This window comes from Hydra vulgaris, chromosome 12 (genome assembly GCF_038396675.1).
Source record: "Hydra vulgaris chromosome 12, alternate assembly HydraT2T_AEP".
NCBI lineage: Eukaryota > Metazoa > Cnidaria > Hydrozoa > Anthoathecata > Hydridae > Hydra > Hydra vulgaris.
The window spans coordinates 70,163,485-70,171,136 of record NC_088931.1 but is presented as its reverse complement, the minus strand read 5'-3'; positions in this window follow the sequence as shown (position 1 = coordinate 70,171,136).

Sequence of the window (7,652 nt, the reverse complement as noted above, 5' to 3'; positions counted from 1 at the left end):
ACATCCTTGGCAGCAATAACAATAGATTCATCTCTTAGTTTTTTACTAGCAGCAAAAAATAGTTCATCGGATGAATGAGATTCAAATATACCAGATGCACATCATTTTTTAGTTTTAGTATAACTATCATCAAATGTAACTGGTTTTCGACCACGTCTACTTGCTACTTGTTGGTTCATTATCTTTTACTGACAACTAAGTATTCATTAAGCCAAATCACAAACTTTTTTCAAAATTTTTGACAGTATACTTTGCAGATTTCCACTTTTTTTTATACAAGTTAACAAGTCGTTGAACAGCATGCTTAAAACCAGCGTCTTTAAATTCAGCAATTTTTGGCTGAACAAATTTCTTCAGTAATATTTTGTTTTGAAATACTAAGATTGTTCTTTTAGAGAAAATTATGAATGTCAAAGTTTAATAAAACCATATCTAAATAATTCTTCTAACAAATATTTTGTATTTAAAAGTTTAATATTATAATATATATGCCGCGTAGGGTACTAATTCTTGTTAGTAATTAAGTTACTACAAATGTTAGTAATTAAAATTAAAAGTAATTAAATTACTGTTAGTGTTAGTAATTGAATTACAAACAACTACCGAAAATATGTCGCTGTTATGCTATGCAAAGTAAGGTATCTGTAGCAACAAAGAAATTAACCTCATAAGAATTGTGAATCTTATTTTAATACATACGCCCAATATTGTGTTCTTGGCGCAAATAAAATACTGTAAAAACAACGTTAATATAAAAATGGATTGTTACTATGCAAAGTTAAGTACCATAGGAACCAAGTTAAAACATAAATAAAATCTGAACGGGGATTTAAGGGGACGAGCAATCAATAGAAACTCGATTGAAGCATTATATAGTTCAAACAAATATAAGACAGCACACGGAAAATTGTGGAAATTATTAGTTATAGTGCGGCAAAAAATACATTTCTTTAAGATATTTTTTTTATCTGTGATTTTCAAAGTATAACTGAGATAACATGCTTTGACAAATTTTGTTTCACACAATTGTTTTTCTTATCTCTAAATACTCCAAAATAACATGTACTAATTTTTTTTGTTTTAAAAACGTAGATGTAATTAAAATATCACACAACGTTAATGCCACCAAAATTACTAATTTATATATATATATATTTTTAATTTCAATATTCAAATGCTCAGAGTCCTGGAAACTAAGGGATTTAATAAAAATAAATTACAAATAAACTTCTCCAAATATATATAGATACTAAAATTATATAAGTTTTTAAGATTAGACAACTAAAATTTTTCCCATTTTGTCCAACTACACAGTGGAGCAGAAATGCTTCTAAACTGGACATTTGACAAAAATGAAAAAAAGCGCTGTGAGACATTTTTTGGTAGTTATTTATAAAAGAGTCTCTGGTCCGTCTTATCCATGTTTTTTTTAGGGTAGAGCTGACCTTTAACTCTGTAGAACCCATAATCAAGCTCAATTATTTTGTTTAAATAATAACTCGCTTGCGCGAGTTATTAGTACTACTTTGTATTTATAGTGTTAAAGCTGAAGTTTGTTTAAAAGAACCAAATTTTTTTTTAAGGGTTCTTCAATTTTAGGTTTGCCGCTATCTTTTGCTAATGAAAAAAATAAAATATACATTATAAGGTATTCAAAAAAATTCATTTAAATTATTTTTATTTATTTGTTTTTTTACGAGCGCCTTTTGTTTATGTCCTCACTTAGATACAGTTTTAAATTTTTTTTTATGAAATTAGTGATGATTACAGTTTTTGAGTAACTTTTTTGAGTGACTTTTTTAAATTAAATTCGAATTACCGTAATTTATTTTAGTGAATTGATTAGAATACGTTTTAATCATATTTATTCATGCGAGCTTTTGGTTTTTTTTTTTTTTTATGTTGTCACTTACTAGTTTTTTAAAAGACTTAACTCAAAATTACTCGAAAATACATTAAAAACGTCTGACAAATGTAAATAAATGTTTAACAAACTTTGGAGTAACTTTTCCTAAGTCTAAAATGCAAAACAAAAAATGCAAACAAAATAAAAATTAATTTTGTCCAGTTTTAAAGCCATGCTGCACCCTGTAAGCTGTGGCGCAGTGAAAGTACATTTGCCTCAGAAACAAGTTATCTGTGGATCAAACCCCACCACTGGGCTAGTTTTGGGACATCGTTTAGGAAGGAAGTAAATTGAAGAACAGATTTTTAGTATAATGGCATTATCGCATTATAAAAAAGGGGCGATGCATATCGCAGAAATGATTAAAATTTAAACGTTTTTTAAATAAATCTTAAAAGATTACGGCTCGTTAGACTTTAAAAGATTAAACTTTTAAAGTCAAACGAGCCGTATGTCAAACTTTGTGTTTATTACATTCAAATTAGTAAAAACTTTCATAATATATCGAAAAAACAGATTTTAAACTTAAAGAAACTAATTTTTTTTGCCTTTTGATATATTAGCATACGACTGAAAATAAAAAAAATTCATTTTTTTATTTTTTAGTTGTGCTAAAACAATACACTTAAACATATCCTTTTTATTAAATCGCAATGTTCGTGTATTTTCCAGAACGTGCAATAACGACGTTGAGTATATAGGCCGGGCAATGATATATTATAAAAACTAGATGTCTAACTTGCGGGATTTTATCGGACAAAAAATGAAGTTGCTTTTTTATTATTATTATTTTTTTATTATTTTTTTTAGGTGCCCCAAGAAGACTCACAGAGCACCGCGGAAGTGCATTTAACCAGGAAGTTCACGCCTTCTTCCTTACCGTGACGCAAAAATAGTCCAGAGCTCGTTTCGAACCAGGATCTTCTCCTTTTAAGGCAAGCGCTCTTTCCACTGCGCCACAGCCGTAGCCGATTTGTAAAAAGGGCAAAAGCTGACGCCGAAGTGTAAAATAAAAGTTAAAAATGCAAGTCAAAAGTTCCCTATAAATTGAAGATAATTCAAAAACAAATTTTAATAATTATAAAATGCTTATAAAAGTTTTTTTATGAGCCTATGTTTATTAAAAAAAAATTTAATTTATACAAATGCTTCAAAAGCGTCTGTTGTTTTACTTTTCTAATCAAAACTTTAACCCTTTTTTAATCAAAAATAAATTAAGGAATCATAAGTTATTATTTTACAAGTATTCTAACTTCTGCTTTACACTTTTACGTAAATAGTATTTAAATTTGAAATATATTTACTTCATTAAATAGTATTTAAATTTGAAATATATTTACTTCATTAAATAGTATTTAAATTTGAAATATATTTACTTGATTAAGAAAAGAAAAGTCAAAAATATTTGTTTACAAATTAAATCCGCCATTAGTAAAAAGGGCAAAAAGCGGCTTCACTTTTCGGATCGAAGTTAGACATCTAGTTATATAATATACCATTGAGGCCGGGTGAATAAAAAAAGCAATTGCTTGTACTAAGTAATTGCCCAGCTATATGTGAACAGAAACTGAGCTATTTTAATCTAAATATTATTCACGTAAAGCTGAGCAGTTACCCCAAAAGCGCTGAATAAAAGCAATATGCGGGTTTATAGTCTCAGTTTCGTTCCTTACATTATCATAAAATCGTTTAGTAAATTAAATATTTTGAACTTAAATTAGTGGTAAATTTGGTTAGAAAAAATATTTAGCGTTAAAAAAATTTTATATCAAAAATTTTATATCAAAGTAATATCAATATGTCATTTATTTTATATCAAAATAATATCAATATGTCACATGCTTCTCAAATTTTTTCTCAAATCTTCTCAAATTCTAGAAATGTTTACATTTCTAAGCAACTTTGAGATAATTTGCGGAACGGAACTGATACTACAAATCCGTGTATTGTTTTTTTGATTCACCCGGCTATATGCCTTCTTCATGTTCTAGGTTATTTATAATAAGAGGGGTCTGTGTAAAAAGTGCTTAAGCCACGATAACTTCAATTTCTGTAAACTGGAAAAAACTTTAAGGATCTTTTGAAAAATAACAGGAAAAAGTATGATTATTAGAAGGATAGTATTTATTAAAGCTAGACAAAAAAGTACATTGCTATACCGTCCATGATTTCAGATTGTTACGTCAAGCAACATAAACCTGGCATTTTCTGAATGTGTTTGCTTCATTTGGAATAAACGTGATGATCCTTTTTTTCATCAATTTTATCCAGTATGTTTTAAGCCATGAAACTTTTTTTGTCATTTACTAATTTTATTCCATTTGTTACCCCCATTTGCCATAGGTTTTGTACAGAGAAATTCATGGGTCTCAATTATTTTTATAATAAATATAAGAGCCCTCAATATTAGGAGCCATCTTTTTTATTTTTAACTAGGTCTAACCAGTAATCCAGAACAAATATTTGGTTCTTTGTTTATTTCTTATGCTACAATATATTTTGTGCAAATCTCCAACACTCAAAATCATTGAAAAAAAAAATATGTTCAATGATTTTGAGTGTTGGAGATTTGTACAAAATATATTGTAACATAAGAAACATTTTATGCTGCAATTTTGTCCACCGCAACTATCGATATACAATATTAAATGGGTCACAGTTTCTGGTATGTGTCTACAAACACGCTCTAAGATACAAGAAACTATTTCTTGGGTTACCTCTAGATGCTTGTTCCTCACTCGATACATACATAAATTATGTCTTTATATTCTCATCGAAGAAATCCATGATGAAAGCATAAGATCATTAGCATAACATCAAATCTACCTTTTATAGTAGGCTATTCCTGTACTAAGTACTAGTGTAGGTAGAGTTTTTTTTTTAATCGAAAACCAATACCTTATTGCGTTGGTTTGTATGTACATCCAGTGTGTCTTCTTTTATTTAAGGTTCCTCCAAACATTGTTCTTTTCTTCACACTCCGAAAAACACTTCATTTTGTTGCTAAACAAATCTCATTTTTGACATGTATCTGATTGTAAATGGTGAAGATGTAAATTGAATTTTGTATTGAACATGTGAAATACAAAAAACTGAAAGTGAGATGTAATCATTTTTATTGCAATTTTAAACATATTTCTTGTACATCCTTGACATTCGTAAAGTTGGTGGCAGATGTACTATTTGCCCTTTCGGCTTACGGATTTCTGTATTAGTTGCCCTTTCGGCTATAATGGTATTTGTACATTGAAAATAGGCAAAAAAAAAGTTAGAAGATATTTAATGCCTTCATCCTTATTCGTGCTTCGTAAGGTCAATTAATCCCTACAATCTTTGAGAGGCTTTGCAATGTGTCTTCGTAGCAAGTTTTTCAAACCTTTTTAACATTTGTATCCATTATTTTTTGGGAACGTACCGTATCCGTTAGTTTATAGACACAACTATTAACCCTACGGGAGTTATTTAATACAGCATGCGTCCTGTTTTTACCTTTTACATCAACAGAACTCAATACAAAGGCGTTATTTAAATCCCAGTTATTTGTATAAAAGTTAAAAAAACTTGATTACAACTAGCAATTTTTATATTACTGCTGCACTCAATTTGCACCAACAATTTCTTTCAATTTCTTTCGATTTAACTAACTTATCCTTTGTTGTAACATACTCTTTCCTTGTTGATCTCTTCTATTTTAGAGTATTTTTTTGGTATAGTTTTGAATAGGCAACTCGCTAATCCAGACTTTTCGTTTCTTCTTGAAAGAGTCTTTTCTTGTCCAGCATAGTTAACATTTGAATCTGCAACAAAAATGTTAGTTGAAATTTTTGTTCTAATAATAAAAAAATTCCTAACATAACAAGCTAAATGACCCTAGCTAGCGGAAGGCCTAGGACGTAAAATAAATGACCCTAGCTAGCAGATGGCCAAGGACGTAAACAATTGGACATAGGTATAGCCCCTCACATTCATAAACGATATTATATGTAATATTTACATATTATTATATGGTGATAAAAAAAAAATATTATTGAGTTTTACTTTTTTTAAGGTGGAATTAAAAGTACGCATGAAATTAAAATTAGTAATCTTTAGGTGACCCCTAATTGATTTGTACTTTTTTCATAATTTCATTTAACTTATGTCGATCTCTATGTGTACTGCAAAAATAATTCTAGTCCATCTTTCTTTCATTATTTTTTGCCATAAAGTAAACTTAAACTAATCAAAGAAAAATACTTGTCCAGGACTAGTACTGATTTTCTACTCAATTCTTATAAGGCGCCAAATCAAGTTTAATAAATTCAATCACCAAAATGCGCCCAAGTCTTTAAAATGTCAGTTTAGTACAAAAATTAAGTTGACGTGTGTTCAGAATGTGAGAACTTGGGATCAAGAATACGCGACAAAACCTAAACGGAAAAAAGGCCCAAAATGAAGTATGTACCTTTCTACAGAACTATATTTTCACAAAAGTTCCGGATTCTGTTCAAGAACGTCATCTATGCTCTAAAGGCTGCCCTAGGCAAAATAAAAACCAAACCCTTGTTTGATTTCTAGTAGCTCTACAAGCTGGAAAGCGTTTTAAAAAAATGTATCATTTTACTCCTACGCGGGGACACTCATTCCTTCCCTGAGATAGAGACTTTGGTACTATCAAAAGAAATATACGAAAGCATGATCGCATATACCTTGTGGATTATATTGATTTGATAGTCAGTAGCAAAAAAAATTCCAAACCATTTACGATTACGAAGATCAGGCAAGAGGACATTTTAAATTTCAAAGATTGGTGGCCTACTGTTTAAAAAAAAGCCCCAAAACCCATCAGAGACAACTTACGCAATCTCGCATTTTCTGTATTTGATAATAAAATGTTTGTTCTTGATAGTGCAATTTCTGGGTATGTGACAACATATGACTTTATTGATGGACTATGTTCCAAAACTTTCAAACATGTAAAAAATCGAGTTGAACAACAACTGCCCACCAAGAAAGTTTATCAGGAACCAGTTGCTATAAATGAAAAAAAGTTCAATGATATTAAAAGAATGTTACATACCCACCAGCGCAACTGAGTTTTATAAAAATACATATTCCTGGAAAACAACCGGCAGCGTGGAGGAAGATGATAAACTTTTTTTTTTTTTATTGTAATGACTATTGTTTGTTAAATTAAATACTTATTTGTTTAATAAAGCTTTTCACGAAAAGTTCGCATTTTTTTTATTCCCTAATTCGAAAAGATATGATTTGGAGGAAAAATAGTACTTGTTCAAAAACTTTATTTAATTTTTGTAGCAAGAACAACTTATTTTTCTAGGAACAATCACTATATTAATAGTTGCTTAGGGAATGGAAGTATACGCCTAGTTTATAAACCATAACTGTTTAAAACTTAAACATCGATTATGTCGAAATGAAAATATCGGACAAGTACTGTTCTTCTTTTCACCGATTCAATTATCACTTAGTTTGTTTTGATGCGCGAAATAACCGCGATTTGTTGTTGTAAATGATAATATTAATAATTTTCTTTAACTATTTGAACCTGAGAAATCAAGATATATCGTGCTAAAATCCATTAATGGATCAAATGAGATTCACCATAACATACTTAAACAATTATTTTGCAATTTGAATGCTTGCATCTTACTTTGTTGCCATATACTGCTTAATCATTACCAATGACTTGGCAGAAAATGGCAACCATCCACCCACTTTTCATATCGTAATCAATTAGAATATT